General features: G+C 39.2%; 1 long non-coding RNA gene across 1 annotated transcript; it reads left to right on the forward strand.

Annotated features, from left to right (window-relative positions):
- LOC113931355 lies at positions 1 to 17,815 on the forward strand. The gene is made up of 3 exons (XR_003522722.1): positions 1 to 175; positions 11,934 to 12,128; positions 17,772 to 17,815. It is a non-coding gene; the product is annotated as an uncharacterized LOC113931355 (long non-coding RNA).
- The last annotated feature ends 3,215 nt before the right edge of the window (positions 17,816 to 21,030 follow it).

Raw genomic sequence — 21,030 nt, forward strand, 5'->3', positions numbered from 1 at the left:
GCGTCACTTCCGCCCCGCCCCAAGGCGTGCAAGAAACTGGAGACCCTTCGGGAGGGGCCTGCAGGAGGCTCGGACGCTGGAGTTTAAAGCCTGTCAGCGGGCGGAGCTTTGCTCCCCCAACCTCCTGGTCATCTCTGGTTCGCGCTCCCGGCTCGTGGTTTCCTCGTGGCCCAAGGTGGGTGAGCTTAGGGCGAGGGCGCTGCGCTGTCGGGGACCGGCCGAGCCTTGGTTGTCGCTGCCTGATCTGAAAGGAAAGGCTCCCCCGCCCGTCCGTGTTCCACAGAGTCCTGCGAGTCCGGCACCGGCCAGCTCGAGGCTTTCTCGAACGCCAGTGAAGTGGCCAGCATTGTGCTAGGCCCCCGAGATTCGGCGGTGAACGAAGCAAGTTTCCTCCCCTCCGAAGGAAAAATCCCCTTTCGTCTTGTGCCCCTTGTAATTGCAGCTCCAGGTTCCTCCTACCCTAGGTAACAGAGGTTCTTCCAAGAATGGGCTGTGTTGGTGGCTGCAACATCCTCACCTCCCATAAACTGTTAAGACTTTTTTTTTAATTAAAAAGCCGAAAAGTAACATACGAAAACGTTCTTGCCATCTATTTTAAGCCACTTCCATTTTGCTTTTGCCCCACTATTCCACTGAAACTGCTCTGAACAAGATCCTCAGTGACACCCTAGGTTGCTAAATAAAACAGACACTTCTCACTCAGTCCTTGTCTTCCCAGAACTTTGCGTGGTATTTGATACTGTTGATTTGTTTTCTTATTCATATTCAGGAAATGTTTTTGACCATTTACTATGTGCCAGGGGGAACACTGGTGCACAAAACAGACTTGTTCCATGGCTTCATAGAACTGACTCTCTAGAGGGATTACAGATAATTTTGTCAAACACCATCCTGGGCTTGCATGACGCTACTCTCTCCTGGCATCTTAGCTTCATGGCCGACTTCTTCACTGCTGGATACTTTTTCTGTACTTACTCCCTAAATAATGATGTTCCCCAGGCTCTGTTCTCAGCCTGCTTGTCTATTCCACGTGCTCTTCTTTTTTTTAAGTTTTTAATTTTTTTTAGTAATCTCTACATGCAACGTGGGGCTTGAACTCATCACCCCGAGATCAAGAGTCACAGTCTCCACCAACTGAACCAACCAGATGCCCCTCCACATGCTCTTTGTAAGCTTTTAACACTTGTATGAGAACTCCAAAATCTATGTCTAGCTCAGATTTTTTCTTGAGTTCCAGACTAGTATCTCTGATGGCTTCCTGGCAGTCCTTTTTGTCCCACAGGCACATCAAACATGAAGTGTCTAATAACTTCTGTCTTTTCCACCAGAGTTCCATACTTTCCATCTCTATGACTGGCACCATCAACTACTAGTTGGTCAAGTCAAAAGTCTGAGAGTCATCCTTGATTCCTTTCTACCTTATACTTAACAGTTGCTTCTCATTGTGTTTTTTTTTAAAGATTTGTTTACTTATTTCAGAGCACACAAGCAGGGGGAGGGGTATCGGGAGAGGGAAAGAGAATCTCAAGCTGACTCCCTGCTAAGTGTGGAGCTGGACCTGGGGCTCGATCTCACGACCCTGAGATCATGACCTGAGCTGAAATCCAGAGTCCAAGAGTCAGCCGTTTAACCGACTGAGCCACCTAGGAGCCCTGATCTTCATATTGTTAGTTTGACTTCCCAAATCTCTCTCGAATATCTCCCTACCTTCCCAACATCATCCACCAGACTCTTGCAATTTCAAGCGTGTGATGCTGCTGAAAACTGTTATAGTGAAGGGGAGCATTATAACATATTGAAGAGCATGAGTTGTGAACTGGACTCTCTGGGTTTGAATCTTTTCTCTGCCACTTACTAGCTTTGTAATTCTTGAGTAAATCACTTCTCCATGCCTTTGTTTCCTCACCTTTAAAATGGGTATGATAGTACATTGGGTAGTTGTGAGGACTAAATGAATTAATATACATAAAACACTCGAATAAATGGAAAGCCCTTAGAATAATACCTGTCACACATTAAATGCTCAATAAATGTTAGCTATAATAATTACTTTGTACTGACTTTTCAGTCTTTAGTCTTTCCTCATTCAATCCTGTAAGTCTGATCATGTCACACCCCTACTGAAAAGATGCAAATTACCTTCACCTCATCACCTTCAAGATAAAATTAAAAAAATCTCTTTAGTCTTTGTCTACCTCTCCAACCTCTTTGGAATTGCTTGCTGCTTCCCCCAAGGCACTCCAAATTATATTTTTATGGACAGATGATGTTCTCTTAATCTTACAGAAAGTATGAATAAAAGCATTTTAAGAAAACATTGACATTTTTTATTGATCTATACTTAATCTAAGTAAAGACAGTGTGTTTGCTATGCAAATGCAGCTTTGAGGCAAGTTCCCTAGGTACTCCCCTTCTCCAGCTCTAACCAAATTGCTGCCCCATTTCCCTCTTATGTAGAATTATGAAACAGCAATGCAGCGTTTCAGCTGAGACCTAAAGGAAGGGAAGGAACCAGCACTGTGGAGAACAGGGTAGAGTGTTCTGGGCCATGAAACAATGTATACTCAGGCCCTCTGGGCTGGGAAGAGCTTGCTATATTTTAGCAACAGAAAGGCCACTGTAGCTGAATGGTAGTGAACAAGAAGGTAAATATAACAGAGAGGGATGGCGAGATGGGCAGGATTCAGGTCTTGTAGGGCCATGGTAGAATTTGGATTTTACTCTATGTAAAATGGGCCACAATTTATTTGTTATGCAGGGGTTATGTAGGAGAGTGACATAATGTAAATTTTACTAAAAACACTTTGGCTATTGTGCAGAGAATGCATTGGCTGGGGTGGGAGGGGACCCAAGTGGAAGCCGGGAGACCAGTCGGGAAGCTACTATTGTGTAGTACAGCAGGAGATCGTGACGGTTTGCAATAGGAGATGGAGCCATTGATGGACCCACCAGAGGAATGTGGGGGGTAAGGGAAAGAGAAAGATTATGCTTACATTACTGGCATGAACAAGTACAGTAGACTATTAAGATGTAGAAGACTAATGATGGAGGGAACAAATTTGGAGAGTGAGACCACAAGTTCAGTTTAATACTTTTGAGGTTTGAATGCAAGGTACCTAAGTGGAGATATCAAGTATGTAGTAGGCTATGTGAGTTGTGAAAGATAATTAGTTAAGAGCCTTTGATCTCAAATATGGCTGTTAGTGATTATCAGTAAATAAAATGTTTTCTCTCTACAAGTATGTTTACATATTAACTGACTTATATTTCACAAAAATGACCCAGGCTCAGTCAAAACTTGCAACCTGGCAACAATTGTGATTTTACCCTAAATTCATGATGTTATATGCCCTGCAGCATCTGACATAGTCCTTGAACAATAATAAGGGACTCAATAAGTGTTTTTTTTGAATTAATGATTGAATAAAGCCGTAATAGTTCCACGCTATTCATTCTCATAAAAGATGCATAGTAATAACTATTTGTACATGCAGAGATATTGCAGGTTTGGATCCTGACCCACTGCAATAAGGTGAATATTGTAATAAAGTGAGTCAAATGAATGTTTTGGTTCCTCAGTGCATATAAAAGTTATGTTTACACTATACTGTAGTCTGTTACATGTACAAATAGCATTATGTCTAAAAATGTAAATACCTTAGTTAAAAAACACTTGGTGCTAATACATGCTAACCATCATCTGAGCCTCAGTGAGTCATAATCTTTTTGCTGGTGGAGGGTATTGCCTTGTTGTTGATGACTGCTGACTGATCAGGGTGGTGGTTGCTGTGCCCATTTCTCAAAATAAGACAATGAGGTTTGCTGCATCGATTGACTCTTTCTTTCACAAATGATTTCTCTGTAGCATGTGATGCTGTTTGATAGCATTTCACCCACAGCAGAACTTTCAAAATTGGAGTCAGTCCTCTCAAACCCTGCCCCTGCTTTATCAACTAAGTTGATATAATATTCTAAATCATTTGTTGTCACATCAACAATCTTCACAGCATCTTCACCAGGAATAGTTTCCATCTCAAGAAACCATCAATATGGTTTCTTGAGATGGAAACTATTGCCATGAATTTCCCAAATGTGACACAGAGATACCAAGTGAGCAAATGCTATTGGAAAAATGGCGCCGATAGACTTGCTCAACACAGGGATGCCTGAAACTTTCAATTTGTGAAAAACATGATATCTGCCAAGTGCAATAAAGTGAAGCACAATAAAAACAAAGTCTGCCTGTATATAATTTTAGAGTTTGCAGGGTACTTGCTATGGTGTGAATTCATATGTTGAAATTCTAATCCCTGAGGTGATGGTATTAAGAGGTGGGTCATTTTGGAGGTAAATAGGTCTTGAGGGTAGAGCTTTCATGAATGAGATTAGCAACTTTGTAAGAGCCCTCAGAGAGTTCCTTTGCTCTTTCTGCAGTGTGAGGACACAGCAGGAAGGCTATGAATCAGGAAGAGGGCTCTCACCCAGCCAGGCTGGCATCTTCATCTTGGACTACCAGCCTCTAGAACTGTGAGAAATATATTTCTGTCGTTTATAAGCCATCCAATCTGTGGTGTTTTGTTATAGCGGCCTGAACAGACTAAGTGCTTTTACATCCATGGTGCCATTTTAGTTAAACATTTTATTTTGAGATAATTGTAGATTCACATACAAGTTGTAAGAAAAAAATACAGAGATGCTGTGTATCTTTTACCTAGTTTACCCTAATGGTAACATCTTGCAAAACTCTAGTACAATATTACAACCAGGATATTGATATTGAGATATAGTCAAGACACAGAAAAATTCCATCAGAGCAAGGATCAGTCATGTTGCCCTTTTACAGTGCACCCACTTCCCTCCCACCACTGCCTCCTTAACCCCTGGCAACCGCTAATATCTCCATTTCTATAATTCTGTCATTTCAAGAACATTATATAGGGCGCCTGGGTGGCTCAGTCAGTTGGTTAAACGTCTGCCTTTGGCTCAGGTCATGATCCCAGGGTCCTGGGATCGAGCCCCACATCGGGCTCCCTGCTTGGTGGGAGGCCTGCTTCTCCCTCTCCCACTCCCCCCTGCATGTGTTTCCTCTCTCTCTGTGTCTCTCTCTGTCAAATAAATAAAATCTTAAAAAAAAGAATGTTATATAAATAGAATCATACAGGATGCAACTTCTTGGGATTAGATTTTCTCACTGGAGATCCATTCAGATTATTGTGTATATCAGTAGTTTCTTCTTTTTTTGTTTTTTAAGTGTACAATTCAGTGGTTCTCAGTATATTCACACAGTTGTGCTACCACCACCACAGTAAATTTTAGAAGTTTCATCACTCCAAGAACAATCCATGTACCCTCTTTAGCCATCTCCCCCGTGATATAATAGGAAATATATTTGGTCTTTGTCCCTGGATCCTGGAAAAAAGCTCCCAACACCCTTGGAATTTTCTGAGTGATAGGAGTGTTTTTCATCATTCTTAAGGAGCCCTTTTCATCACACCTGAGTTTTTTATTAATGAGGTGACTTCTGGAAAGCCCCTAAGTATCCTAAGTGTGGGGGCTAGTTGCCAGGGAACCAACCATGATTAATGGGTTGAAACTCTCAGGCCCCTGCCCTTACCTCTAGGGAGGGGAGAGGGGCTGGAGATAGGAGTTCATTGATTGGAAATCTTTCTTCTTTCCTCATATAGACATTTATTGCTATAAATCCCCTTCAAGTGCTGCCTCCTTAGCATCTCACAAATTTTCATATACTGTTTAAAAATTTTCTCTCAGTTAAAAAATTTTTATAATTTTCCATTTGATTTCTTCTTTCATTTCCTGGGTTATTTAGCAATGTGCTATTTGGTTTCTAAATATTCTTTCTGTTATTGCTTTCTAGTTTAATTGTGATTAGAGAACATTTTATAATATAAATCCTTTACAATACATTGAGATTTGTTTTATGGCTCCAAATATGGTATGTACAGGTAAATGTTCTTTGTGCATTTAAAATATATGTGTATTCTGCTATTGTTGGCTGGAGTGTTGTATAAATGTCAGTCTGAGGGGCACCTGGGTGGCTCGGTCATTAAGGGTCTGCCTTCAGCTTGGGTCATGATCCCGGGCTTGTGGGATCGAGCCCTGCATCGGAAGCCTGCTTCTCCCTCTCCCACTCCCCCTGCTTGTGTTTCCTCTCTCTCTGTCTCTCTCTCTCTGTCAAGTAAATAAATAAAATCTTTAAAAAAGTCAGTTTGATTTAGTTGGTTGATAGGTCAAATTGGTATGGCCCTCAGTCATATGGCCACAAGGAAATAAACCCCAAAGTCACAAAGACTTTTTTCTGTGTTTGCTTCTAGAAGTTTTATAGTTTTAGCTTTTACTTTAGCTCTGATCCATTTCGAGTTCATTTTTTAAAAGATTTTATTTATTTATTAGAGAGAGAGAGTGGGGGGAAGAGCAGAGGGAGAGGGACAAGCAGACTCTGTGCTGAGCACAGAGCCCGACGTGGGGCTCAATCCCACAACCCTGAGATCATGACCTGAGCTGAAATCGAGAGTCAGATGATCAACCGACTGAGTCACCCAGGTGCCCCTCAAGTTCATTTATTGTGTGTGGTGTGAGATAAAGGTCTAAATGTATCTTTTTGCCTATGGATATCCAGTTGTCCTAGCAGCATTTATTGAAAGGACTGTCATTCCTACATTGAATTGCCTTGGTACCCTGTCAGAAATCATTGACCATAATATAAGGGTTCATTTTGGACTCTCCATTCTGTTCCATTGATCTATATTTCTATCTTCATGTTAGTATCACAGTCTTGATAACTGACTTTATAGTAAGTTTCAAAATATGGAGGCAAAATTCTCCCATTGACTCTCTTTCAAAGTCATGTTTGTTATTCTGGATCCTTTGCATTTCCATATACATTTTAGGATCAGCTGGATAATTTCTTTTTTTTTTCAGCTTATTAATTTCTGCAAAAGAAAAAAAAAGCCTGCTGGAATTTTTATAGGGATTTCATTTAATTTATAGATCAATTTGTTGAGAATTGTCATCTTAACAATACTGAGTCAGTTCATGACATGGAATTTCTCTCCATTTATATAGATCTTTAATTTCCCTCAGCAATGTTCTTATAGTTTTTTGTGTATGTTTTGCGCTTTTTTGTTAAATTTATTTTTAAGTATTTTATTTTCTTTGATGCTATTGTGAATAGAATTATCTTCATTTCATTTTCAGTTTTTTCATTGCTAGCATATAGAAATACAATTTATTTTTATATTTATCTTTTATCTCACATTCTTGCTAAACTCCCTTATTAGTCTAATAGCGCTTTTCTTGGGGATTTCGTCCGAGTTTATATTGGTGATTGTCATCTCTCAAAAAAGCCAGTTTTACTTCTTCCTTCCTAATCTGGATGCTTTTTATTTCTTTTCCTTTCCTGATTGCACTGGCATAGTAATCTCCAATTCAGTGCTTAATTCAAGTGGCAAGAATGGGCATCTTTGACTTGTTTCCAATCAAAGTGGGAGAGTGTTCACTCTTCCACCATTGATACTATGATGATGTTATGATGTGAGCTGTAGACTTTTCTCATGTCCGTTTTCAGTTTGAGAAATTTACCTTCTATTCTGACTTTGCTGAAAATTTGTTTTTAATTGTGGTAAAATATACATAACATAAAATTTACCATTTTAGCCATTTTTAAGTATACTTTTAATGGCATAATGTACATTTACATTGTTGCACAGTCATTACCACCATCTACCTCCAGAACTGTATCATCTTCCTGAACTGAAACTCTGTACCCATTAAGCAATAACTCCCTGCTTTTCCTCCTCCCAGCCCCTGACAACCACTATTGTAGTTGCTGTCTCTATAACTTTGACTACTCTAGGTACCTCATATAAGGGGAATCATATATTTGTCCTTTTGTGACTGGCTTGTTTCCACTTAGCATAATGTCTTCAAGGTTTATCCCTATTGTAGCATGTGTCAGAATTTCCTTCTTTGTAAGACTGGATAATGTTCCATTGTATATATATATATATATATATATATATATATATATATATATATATACACTATATTTTGTTTATCCATTCGTCTGTCATTGGACACTTGGGTTGCTGCCACCTATCTTCATCCATTTGGGCTACTGTGACAAAATACCACAGACTAGGTAGCCTATAAACAGCAAAGATTTATTTCTCACATTTCTAGAGGCTAGAAATCCAAGATCAAGATGCCAGTATGGTCAGATAAAAGCCCTCTTCCTGGTTCATAGCCAGTGCCTTTTCTCTGTTTTCTTACAGGGTGGAAAGGGCTAAGGAGCACTGTGGGATCTCTTTTATAAAAACACTGATCCCATTCATGAGAGCTCCACCCTCATAAATTAATCATCTCCCAAAGACTCCACCTACCAATGTGGGTGGGGCCCATCACATTTGGGAATTTGGATTACAACATACGGATTTGGGGGGATACATTCAGACCACTGTACCACCTTTTGACTACTGTGAATAATGCTGCTGTGAACATCAGTGTACAAATATCTGTTGGAGTCCCTGCTTTCAGTTCTTTTTGGCATATATACAGAAGTGGAATTGCTGGATTATACGGTAATTCTATCTTTAATTTTTAATTTTTTGAGGAATCGTATCATTTTCTACGGTGGCTGCACTAGTTTACATTCTCAGCAACAATGTACAAGCATTCCAATTTCTCCACATCCTTGCTAATACTCTTTGTTTGCTCACTCTTTCTTTCTTTCTTTCTTTCCTTCCTTCCTTCCTTCCTTCCTTCTTCCTTTCCTTTCCTTTCCTTTCTTTTCCTTTTCCTTTTCCTTTTCCTTTTCCTTTTCCTTTTCCTTTTCCTTTTCCTTTTCCTTTTCCTTTTCCTTTTCCTTTTCCTTTCCTTTCCTTTCCTTTCCTTCTTTCCTTCCTTCTTTCCTTCGTTCTTTTCTTTCTTTCAATACTAGCCATCCTAATGGGTGTGAAGTTGTTCTGTGCTCGGGTCTTAATTTATAAAGTTTACTGAGTGGCAACACGGAGAGATCGATGCCATTGAAAGAACATTTTAATGTTACTTACAGTTCCTCTAGAAACAAGAGGCAATATTCCTTTGCCTTAATCATCACATGGCCAGGTACCAGGCAACTAGAGAACATTCCTGTAGCTTAGAGACTGCCAAAATTATTCAAACTAGCCAATCTTAAACTGTTTACACTGCCTGTCTTGCCTTTCCCACAGAAATCCCAATTAAGTCAGTGGCCTAAACCTATCCCTCTTATCACACAGTCACCTTTATGACTTAAGACCTGGGCATAGAACAATTGGCACAGTGAGCTAGGTGACTCAGGGTTCAGTGGAGGGGGCTTGCTTCTAGACTGCTCTTGGATTACTGGCTTTACCAAACAGTGAGTGCTACCAGGGAAGGTGTGGCTGGCTGTTGGCATGCTGGCACTCTGGATGCCACTGGTTCATGATACATCTGCTGAATACTGCCATGATCTTCCAGCTAAATCAAGGAGGACCTCAGAGGCATGCACTTCCATGGCGCTCCTCATTTAGTCTCAGGTGCTAAAGTCTTGGATAGTGGTTGCCAATTCACTAGTTATCAACTTACTTTGGACAGCTTGTCCACTGGTCCAAATCGGATTTCCCTGGTTTGACACACTTAGGTTCCAAAAGAAAAAAAGGGGAGGGAGTTTAGCTACCTAGAAATACAGGCCATTTTGAAAGAAAAAAAAAAGCTTAAATGGGGACAGGGATGGTCCCAGTGAGAGGTTGCTTAGAGGCATGAAGTTCCTTCTCTCTCCCTTCTTTCCCTCTTATCAGCTGGAGACAAAAACTAAATACTGTGGCTTCAGGTGGCTACAAGCCTAAAACAGAGGAGAAAAAAAGACTGCAGTTTTAGGCAGATACAAGCCCAAGGGGAAAGAAGGGGGAATTTTAAACCTTATGTACTGAGCAAATGCAGGTCTAACAAACATAATACTATCCCTAGATTACTTATTGATTTTATTTTTTCAAGATTTTTATTTATTTGAGAGAGGGCACAAGTGGGGAGGAGGGGCAGAGGGAGAGGGAGAAGCAGACTCCCCCCTGAGCAGGGAGCCTGACGCAGGACTTGATCCCAGGACCCCAGGATCATGACCTGAGCACACGGCGGATGCTTAACAGACTGAGCCACCCAGGCACCCTTATTGATTTTATTATATTTTTTAAAGATTTATTTCTTTATTTGAGAGAAAGGTAGGGGAGGGGCAGAGGGAGAGGGAGAGAGAGAATCTCAAGCAGACTTCACACCCAGCGTGGAGCCAATGTGGGACTTGATCTCACAACTCTGAGATCATGACCTGAGCCGAATTCAAGAGTCGGATGTTTAACCAACTGAGCCACCCAGGCGCCCCAGCCCTAGGTTACTTAATGATTTTAAACCAAACTTCTAGATACAGGGGAAGAAAATAAAATGTAATTAAGAAATTATGTATACCTTATGTTCCACAAATAAGTGAAACCATATGATAATTGACTTTCTCCGCTTGACTTACTTCACTTAGCATAATCTCCTCCAGTCCCATCCATGTTGATGTAAATTTTCATATGGTTTCTCTTATTTGTGGAACATAAGAAAGAACATGGAGGATATTAGGAGAAGGAAGGGAAAAATGAAGGGGGGGGGGAATCGGAGGGGGAGACCAACCATGAGAGACTGTGGACTCTGAGAAACAAACTGAGGGTTTTAGAGGGGAGGGGGTGGGGGGATGGGTTAGCCCAGTGATGGGTATTAAGGAGACCATGTACTGCATAGAGCACTGGGTGTTATATGAAAACAATGAATCATGGATCACCACATCAAAAACTAATGTATGGTGACTAACATAACATAATAAAATTAAATTAAAAAAAGAAATTATGTATACCTATGTGAGATTTTAATATAAATATGTAATAGATGAATTGTATATATATCCATATATGTAATATGTATATAACTAAATTAAAACAAAGCCCCAAATTTGATCCAGTTTGAAGTCTAAAATTTACATACTAAGGAATTTATATAACTAAATGATAAAAGGACTGCAGATTGGCTATTGTGCCTCTACAACCTTTGTTCTAAATTAACTTTAACTTTTGCTGAAATACATCAATTGATAAGACCTTTATGGACTTAATCAAGATGGGGCTCAAATTATAGTTGTATTTGGGAATCCCACTGAACTTAAGCATTGTGTCCCATATAATCTTAAGAAGGTAACTAAATATAAAGTGAAGAAAAAAATTGGTTTGCCAGACGCCGAGATGCTCATAGCCTTGCCTAAGTTTCCAAAATTGTAATATGCATTGACTTAAAATATTCCATTTGGACATACATGGTCTGATACAATAAATAGTAAATTAAAATTAAAGTAGGTCTTTGAGACTTACAAATTGGCTTAATGAAATGGAACCCCATAGACCCCCAGTTAAAATAGTTAACCTGTCCCAATATAAGTTAAAACAGGGGGATCAAGGATTAAAACTCACTATATAAAACCTAATTAATAAAGAGGTGATTATCTTCACTGCCTCTTCTTTGACAGCCCAATTTTGCCTGTTCTTAAATCTAAAGAAAATAAAAAAGTTTTGTGTGGGTGGGTATTCCTCATGGTAGATCACTACTGTCTTTATGCTGTGGTCCCATCCATCAAGGCTCCCACACCAGACATCCAATATTATTAAAATTACTGATTCTGTTCAGTGAACAACTGGCAAATATTTTGCTCTTATAGATTTGGCTACCATTTTCTGCTCAGTATTGATTTCAACAGCCTCTCAGCTGCAGTTTGCTTTTACCTCTGAAGGGACACAATACACCTTCAGGCTACCCACACCTCAACAGATGCGCTATCACACACAATCTTTACAGACAAGATCTTTTTTTTTTAAAGATTTTTATTTATTTGACAGAGAGAGAATGATAGAGAGCATGAGAGGGAGGAGTGTCAGAGGGAGAAGCAGACTCCCTGCTGAGCAGGAAGCCTGATGTGATCCTGGGACTCCAGGACCATGACCTGAGCCGAAGGCCGTCGCTTAACCAACTGAGCCACCCAGGCACCCTACAGACAAGATCTTAACTACATCCACCTTCCTATAGGAGCACAGGTATGACATTACATTGATAACCCTCCTCCAAGAAGATTCATTAAACACACTCATTAAGGACATACTAGTCCAACATCTTTTAGTCCATCTTGGGTTCTGATGACAACATATTCCTCATTTACAAATTTTATTCCCAAATTAAAATCAACAGGCACTCTTGTTAGTCACTCCCCCCCCCCCCCCCCCCCCCGCCAAGCTCCTTCACCAAAGACACTTTGGCAATGTCTTCTTGTACCTGCTGGAGTGTGGGCTGCTTCTGATGGCCATAAGTTGACCAAAGGCTTCAGGTGCAAGAAACTGCCCCCTCTAATCTTATACTATACACAATTAAAACAAAAAAAATGACTGGCTACCTACCAGGCCTCCCTAAAAATAGAGGCTTTCGTAGACCTGAGCGTGTGATCTTACATACTCTGCTGCCCAGTATACTTTGAGTCATGGAAACAGCATCCCACAAACTTGGCACAGCCACAGAGGCCTTCTTAAAACAGGATGCAACCACCCCTGGGCCCTGTGACATATTCTACTTGCAGGAGGGGGTGGCTTTCCCTGTCCTCAGTCCCTTGCCAGATGCCAAGGTGCTAGAAGAAGTCACCCCTCCCCCAGACCCTTGGATACCTCGGAAACTCCCTGGGATTAACTGAGTGTACAACAATAGAGAGCACAGACCAGCCCAATGGCACTGCTGACTGTCATACGTGATGGAGCTAAGTGAAATGTTGCTGCTTCCTATCCTTTAGCCAGGATATCCCTTATAAAGGGTGGGACCCAAAAAACAACACACTTAGCCAAACTTCAGGCAGTCATCTTAACACTGGATGCCCCAGCCAAGGAATGGTACTATCTTTACATTTATTGTAAACTGATGGGCATTGCCTTAAAAATGGTCTCTTTCAGGTTAAAGAACTCTGGGAATCTCTTGCCTCATAGACACCCAAAATATAAAAGGACTCATGTCCTCTAAATATAAGGCCTTGCCAGGACACTCATTACCTTTGAAGTTAGAAACAATAATAATAACCAAGGTACACATTTCATTTCCTAAAATATACAATTCCTGGCTCTTAGAAAAGATGCACAATAGAACTTCTATGTCTCTAGTAGGTCCCAAATAGCCTGTTTAACTAAGAGACATAATGGTCTTCTCAAACAATTCCTTTTCAAATTTCAGTCTCCATGAGTCTCTATCTTACCCCAGGCCTTAACCCATCTTTATAAATTTTGGATCTTGCTCCATCCCATAGGGGCTGGAGGCCAGATCCAGGGTGCATATTCTCCCAGGACCTGTTAACCATAGATTGTCCCATAGGCAGGGCAGCTGCTCATCTGATATATGACCCATTTGAACCTAAACTTCCACCCCAAATAAAAAGCCTGTTAAGTGTAGCTGCACGCCATGCTGGTGATTGTAGTCTTTTACCACAGGTCTGGATACTTTCATTGGTTTATAATCTGGAGGCCCAACTCTCCAAGTAAGCCATTGTTTCAACCAAACATGGCAAATGTTAAGACCCACATCAACCTGAATGGGTATCCCCTTAAAAAAGATATCCCAAGTCCCTAGATGACATTGCCCTGGTCCAGTAACTTACTGCTGGAGATGACATCACTTCAGACAACTTTGCCTCAATCCAAGACCTCACCACTAGAGATGACTTCACTCCCTGTGCTGGAGACAAGTTCGCCCTAGGCGCCAAGACCTCCAAACAAACAGTGCACATGAACTGCCTCTCCTAAGGCACAAAATGGACCCAGGACATTTTTGTTTTTCTTCCTTTGATATTAGGGATCCTATTATGTTCCTGAACTCACTGTCTGCAGAGCTCATGATCCTGCTATACTCCCTGCTCTTTGCTAAAATGTACACTCCTATACTCCCATGCCTAAAGGGAAATCTGGTAGCAGTTACTACTATCTGTGTCATTCTAAAAAGTAATGGAGATTATTGCTTTCCCCAGGAGACACCTGCCTCTTATCAGTCAACCCCTCGACCTCCTGGGGAGAGGACCATTCACTCCCAAGTGCCTTCTACTACTCTCCTCCCACTATCCACCACAATCTCCCACCTTGCATCTCTGACCATGACCACCACAACCACTCCTTCCCTTTAATTACACACAAATACCACTAATCTTTACATAGACTTACCAGTTCATACCTTCCAACAAAGCAATTGCCAGGCCTGCCACCTTAATATGAGCATATTTCTAACACACTTTACAACTCCACCAACATATCATTAGAGACCTCCAAAGTTTCAAATCCACTTTCTTAGCTAAGGCCATATAAATAAGAAACCTAGTTATGGGCTGACCTACAAGGATTCAATAACTTTACTTGTGTCCCTCCTTCTTCTTACTTCCATAATAAAATGTCTATGCTTGTTTGGAACAACTTGAGCCCTACTACTGAAAACCTCTATTATCAGCACCCCAAAGTTTTCTTAATATGATTTCTTTATTTATTTTAGACAAACAGAGAGGGGGGGGGAAGGGGCAGAAGAAGAGGGAGAGAGAAACTCCAGCAGACTCGCTGCTGAGTGAGAAGCCCGACACAGGGCTCAATCCCACCACCCTGAGATAATGACCTGAGCCGAAATCAAGAGTTGGATGCTTAACTGACTGAGCCGCCCAGGCGCCCCCTCATCCCATTTTTATTTTTTTTATTTTTATTTTTTATTTTTTTAAAGATTTTATTTATTTATTCATGAAAGACAGAGAGAGAGAGAGAGAGGCAGAGGGAGAAGCAGGCTCCCAAGGAGCAGGGAGCCTGATGCGGGACTCGATCCCAGGACCCTGGGATCATGACCTGAGCTGAAGGCAGACGCTTAACCATCTGAGCCACCCAGGCACCCTTTTTTTTTTTTTTATCCCATTTTTAAATCTAGTCTGATCATCTATTTTTATTGTAGTGCTTATATCATTTACATTTAATATAATTATTGATTATAATATAAATGTATTTATAACTGCCATTTTGCTATTTTATGTCTCATGTATTTTTCCTTTTCTATTTCTTCTGTACTACCTACGTTTGCACGAAGTTGATATTTTGCAATTTCTATTATTCTTCTATTATTTCCATCTTATGTTTGCCTTGGGCTCAGTTTGCTATATTTTCTCTAGATTCTTTTTTTAAATTTTATTTTATTGTTATGTTAATCACCATACATTACATCATTAGTTTTTGATGTAGTGTTCCATGATTCATTGTCGGCAAAAACTTAGTTTATTGATTTGAGATCTTTCTTCTTTTCTCCTATAATTTCAAGCTATAATTTTCCCTCCAAGCACTGTTTTAGCTCTACCTCATACATTTTAACACATTGTGATTTGGTTTTCTTTCAGTTCAGATTTCTAATTACCCTTATGATTTCTTCTTTTACCTATGGTTATTAGAAATATATTGTTCAATTTGCAAATATTTCTGGATTTCCTAAATTTCCTTCTATTATTAATTTCTAATGCCATTGTGGTCAGATACATATATTGTATGATTTCGATTATTTTTAAAAATTTCAATCTTTTTAAATTATAGCTTGTTTTATGACCTATGATAGGCCATAAACATAAACAATATTGGATGTTCCATGTACACTGGAAAAAAAATGTGTATTCTGTTGTTGTTGGGTGGAATGTCCCATGGATATCATTTAGAGTAAATTTTATGACAGTGTTGTTCAGGTCTTCTTTATCCTTGCTGATTTTTTTCTCTAATTGTTCTATTAATTGTTTTTAAATTTTATTTAAATTCAGTTAATTAACATATAGTGTATTATTAGTTTCAGATGTAGAGTTTAGTGATTCATCAGTTGCATATAATACCCAGGGCTCATTCCATCAAGTGCCCTCCTTAATGCCCATCACCCAGTTACCCCCTCCCTCCACCTACCTCCCCTCCAGCAACCCTCAGTTCATTTCCTGTAGTTAAGAGTTTCTTATGCTTTGTCTCCCTCTCTGATTTCATCTTATTTTATTTTCCCCTCCCTTCCCCTATGATCCTGTTTCATTTCTTTAATTCCACATATGAGTGGAATCATATGATACTTGTCTTTCTCTGACTGACTTATTTCTGCTTAGCAAAATACCCTCTAGTTCCATCCACATCATTGCAAATGGTAAGATTTCATTTTTGATGGCTGAGTAATATTCCAGTGTGTGTGTGTGTGTGTGTGTGTGTGTGTGTGTGTGTGTGTGTGTGTGTGTGTATCACGTCTTCCTTATCCATTTATCTGTCGATGGACATCTGGGTTCTTTCCATATTTTGGTTATTGTGGACGTTGCTGCTTGTTCTATTGAGAGTAAGATATTACAGACTATTCTCCCTTCAGTTCTTTCAGTTTTTGAATCATTTATATTGGGGCTTCTTTGTTAGGTGTGTATTATAATTGTTATGTCTTCCTGATGAATTGACTCTTTATCACTATAAAATGTCATTTTTTCTCTAGTAACACTGTTTGTGTTAAAGTCTATTTTATCTAATGTTAGTTGTGGTAGACAGTATTCTAAAGATGGCTCCACAAGATTTCTGTTCCCTTCTTATTCATTCAGATACTAATCTGGATACTGCTATGAAGTGATCAATTTTCTAGATGTAATTAAAGCCCTAAGTCAGGGGCGCCTGGCTGGCTCAGTCGGTAGAGCATGTGACTCTTGATCTTGGGATAGTGAGTTAAAGCCCCGCATTGGGCATAAAGCTTACTTAAAACATAAATTTTTTTTTTTTTTTAAAAAGCCCCAAGTCAGTTAATCTTATACAAAGATTGTCTAGGTGGGCCTGACCTAATCAGGTGAACCCTTTAACTACAAAGTTTTTTTTCTGGCTGGTGCTAAATTAGGTTGACAAAGATTCAATGCACACGAAGGATTTAAAGCTCTATTGCTTGCTTAAAGATAGTAGGGACCATGTGTCAAGGAAATGGGGGCCTCAGTTTTATGGCTGCCAGGAATGGAATTTCTGCCAACAACCTGAACTTGGAAGCAGAGTCTTTGAACTTGGGAGCAGATGCTTTGTTTGTTTGTTTAGAAACAGATTATTCCCTAGGGCTTCCAGATAAGAAGCCAGACTGCCCAACACCTTGGTTTTTGCTTTTTGAGGCCCTAGGCAGAGAACCTGCCTGGTCTTATGACCTGCAGAACGGTAAACTAATAAATGGTTATTGTTTCAAGCTGCTAAATTTGTGGTCCTTTGTTATACAGCAATAGAAAACTAATACCCTGGGATAGCTGCTCCAGCTCTCTTATGGTTACTTATGGTTTGCACACAGCCTATGATTTTCCATCCTTTCAACATATCTGTGCCTTGAATCTATAAAGTATCTGTTCTAGACAACATACAATTAGATCCCCTTTTTTTAAAGTAGGCTCCCTGTCAGCATGGAGCCCAACGTAAGGCTTAAACTCATGACCCTGAGATCAAGACCTGAGCTGAAATCAAGAGTTGAACGCGTAACTGACACTGAGCCACCTAGGTGCCCCAGATCCTATTTTTAAATCTAGTCTGATCATCTATTTTTATTTCAATGCTTATTTCATTTACATTTAATGTAAGTATTGATTATGATATAAATGTAATTATTTATAACTACCATTTTGCTATTTTTTAATTTTTATTTTTTAAAGATTTTATTTATCTATTTGACAGAGACAGCGAGAGAGGGAACACAGCAGAGGGAGTGGAAGAGGGAGAAACAGGCTTCCCGTGGAGCAGGGAGCCCGATGCGGGGCTCAATCTCAGGACCCTGGGATCATGACCTGAACCGAAGGCAGATGCTTAACAACTGAGCCACCTAGGTGCCCCCATTTTGCTATTTTCTATGTCTCGTGTATTTTTTCTCCTCTATTTCTTCCTTACTGACTACTTTTGCGCTAAATAGATGTTTTCTAGTGTGCCATCTTAATTCTCTTTATTTATTATCTTTGTTGAATTATTTTCTTAGTGGTAGGTATGGGGATTACTATATACATCTTAACCAAAAAAAATATACTTCACATTAATCCTAACTTATTTCTGGTAGTGTACAGAAATGCTTTAATATTGCTTCCTTTCCTCTCCCTTCCTTTGTGCTATCTTTATATATTCTAAATCTACCAATATTTTAATAATTATTGTTTTATGCAGATGTCTTTTAAATCAGTTGTGAGAAGGAAAGAAAAATATGTTTACATTGTATTTTATGTTTTCCTGTGTAATTACCTTTACTGGTGCTCTATTTCTTTGTGTGGGTTCAAGTTACAATTTCTCTTCAGCCTGACGAACTTCTTTTTTTTAATTAAAAAAAATTTTTTATTATTTTTTTTTAGCTTGAGGAACTTCCAAAAATTTCTTATAAGGCAGGTCTGCTAGCAATTAGTTCTCTTGGGCTTTTTTTCCTCCCTGGGAATGTCTTTTTCTGTGAGGCCTTCATTTTTTAAGGGTTATTTCAGTAGATATAAGATTATTTTTTAATAACAGCATTATTGGGGCGCCTTGGTGGCTCAGTTGTTAAGCATCTGCCTTCGTCTCAGGTCATGATCCCAGGGTCCTGGGATCGAGCCCCGCATCGGGTTCCCTGCTCAGCAGGAAGCCTGCTTCTCCCTCTCCCACTCCCCCTGCTTGTGGTCCCTCTCTCACTGTGTCTCTCTCTGTCAAATAAATAAATTTTAAAAAAAGGACAGAATTTAAAAAATTATAATAGTAATAGCATTATTGAGATATAAATCATATAACATGATTAACTCACTTAAAGCGTTCAGTGGTTTTCTAGTATATTCACAGAATTGTGCAACCATCACCACCATCAATTTTAGAACATTTTCATCACCCCAAAAGAAACCTTGTACCCTTTGCAGTCACTCCCCATCACCTACCCTCCCTCTGGCCCCACCAGCCCCAGGCAACTACTAATCTACTTTCTGTCTCTATGGATTTGCTTGTTCTGGGTATTTTATATAAATGGAATTATGCCATATGTGGTATTTTGTGACTGCCTTCTTTCACTTATTATTTTCAAGATTCATCCATGTTGTAGCATATATCAGTACTTCATTTCTTTTTATTGCTGAATAATATTCCATTGTTTGGATATACTACACTTTGTTTATCCATTTATCAGTTGATGGACATTTGGGTTGCTTCCACTTTTTGTCTATTATGAATAATGTTGCTGTAATCATTCATGTACAGGTTTTTATGTGGACATAGGATTTATTTTTTTAAAGATTTTATTTATTTATTTGAGGTGGGGGGAAGCACAGAAGGAGAGTGAGAAGGAGAAGCAGACTCCCTGCTGAGCAGAGAGCCCAACGTGGGGGTCAGTCCCAGGACCCTGAGATCATGACCTGAGTGGAAGGTGGACGCCCAACTGACTGAGCCACCCGAGCGCCCCTGGACATGGGCTTTAATTTCTCTTGGGTATATACGTAGGAGTACAATTGCTGAGTCATATGATAACTCTATGTTTAACCTTTTGAGGAACTGCCAAACTGTTTTCCAAAGCGGCTGCACCATTGTACATCCCCACCAGCAGTGTATGAGGGTTCCTGTTTCTCCATATCCTAGCCAATACTTGTTACTGTCTGTCTTTTTGATTATAGCAACATCTGTGTTTATGTTTTATGGTATTTCTTGATATTTTGTAATACATTTAGACATTTAAAAATTTGAAATATACTAAATATTGTTTTACTGATTTTTTGCTTTATGAATTCTAAACTTAAAAAATACTGATATTAATACATATTTCACTATTAAACAAAGAAGGATCCCAAACTCTCATTTTTGCTCTGATTATTGCAATAAATAATTGCACCTTCTTATAAAACCTCTCATGACAAATTATCTTCAGAGCTTGGAACAAGGGAAAACTTTTTCATTACTTGTGTATTCCATCTACAAAACTAATGAGAGCTATGTAGCTCATTCCTTCTTTGTGCTGGCTGTTAGAAAGCTTAAAGCTAGAGTTTTTCTTAGTCACAAATTCTTGCAAAACTGTTTAACTTTTATTTTCATCTTCCATGTTGTGGATGTTGCTTTTATACCTCTAAATATAGTGGCACCCTTTCAGAGGGAAATAAGGTATAAAGACGTAAATAAATAAATGTTTAGTAAGTACTCTCGATCTGCACAGCAATCCCAAGGTGGTAGTTAGGGTAAATATTCCCAACTCTATACATAATGAAAGTGAGGCAATGTAAAGTGATTTACTTATAGTCAGAAGCTGAGAAGTGGCAAAACTGATATCAGAACACAGATCTTTGAAAGTCTCCCATTTCAGTCCTTTACACTACCCCATCAACATTCCATCACCGTGTTTAAGACAGACATTTTCTGTTATCTGGAAAGTATTCCAAAGGAGCTCCTAACATTTAAACATGGTAGATCCCTGTGGTAAGATGTTCAATTAATAGACCATCACAATGATGGAGATAATTTTAAATGTTCTTTAATTTAATCCTTACAATGGCCTACCTCTGTATGATAGAAAAAAAACTTTTTTATTCTTCAGTGATGGTCTGTGATTCTATTTATTACTAATATTAAGATTATCAATTTGTTGCTAATGCTAAGAAAGATGGTGTAAAACATAAAAATCTAGTACTTGTTTGATAATATGGGCCACGATATCCGCTCTCTGTAGTTAGCTTAATTAAGAATAGAAGAAAATATTTCCAAACAGCTCCAAGGTAGAGTAATTTGTAGGAGGTGACTTTATATTTTACTGCATTATATTTTACAGTCATATAAAAGAATTATTTGGCTATATGGAATTTATGCATTCTCCTTAAAGAAAGTGAATAACTATATAGGTAGTTATAAAAACGCATTTGGTATTCATTACTGGTGATACTGAATAGAATTTAGGTTTTAGTGCCAGATACAAGGTGAGAACACCATTAGCTAAAAACTGTACTGACCAGGGGCG

This window comes from Zalophus californianus, chromosome X (genome assembly GCF_009762305.2).
Source record: "Zalophus californianus isolate mZalCal1 chromosome X, mZalCal1.pri.v2, whole genome shotgun sequence".
NCBI lineage: Eukaryota > Metazoa > Chordata > Mammalia > Carnivora > Otariidae > Zalophus > Zalophus californianus.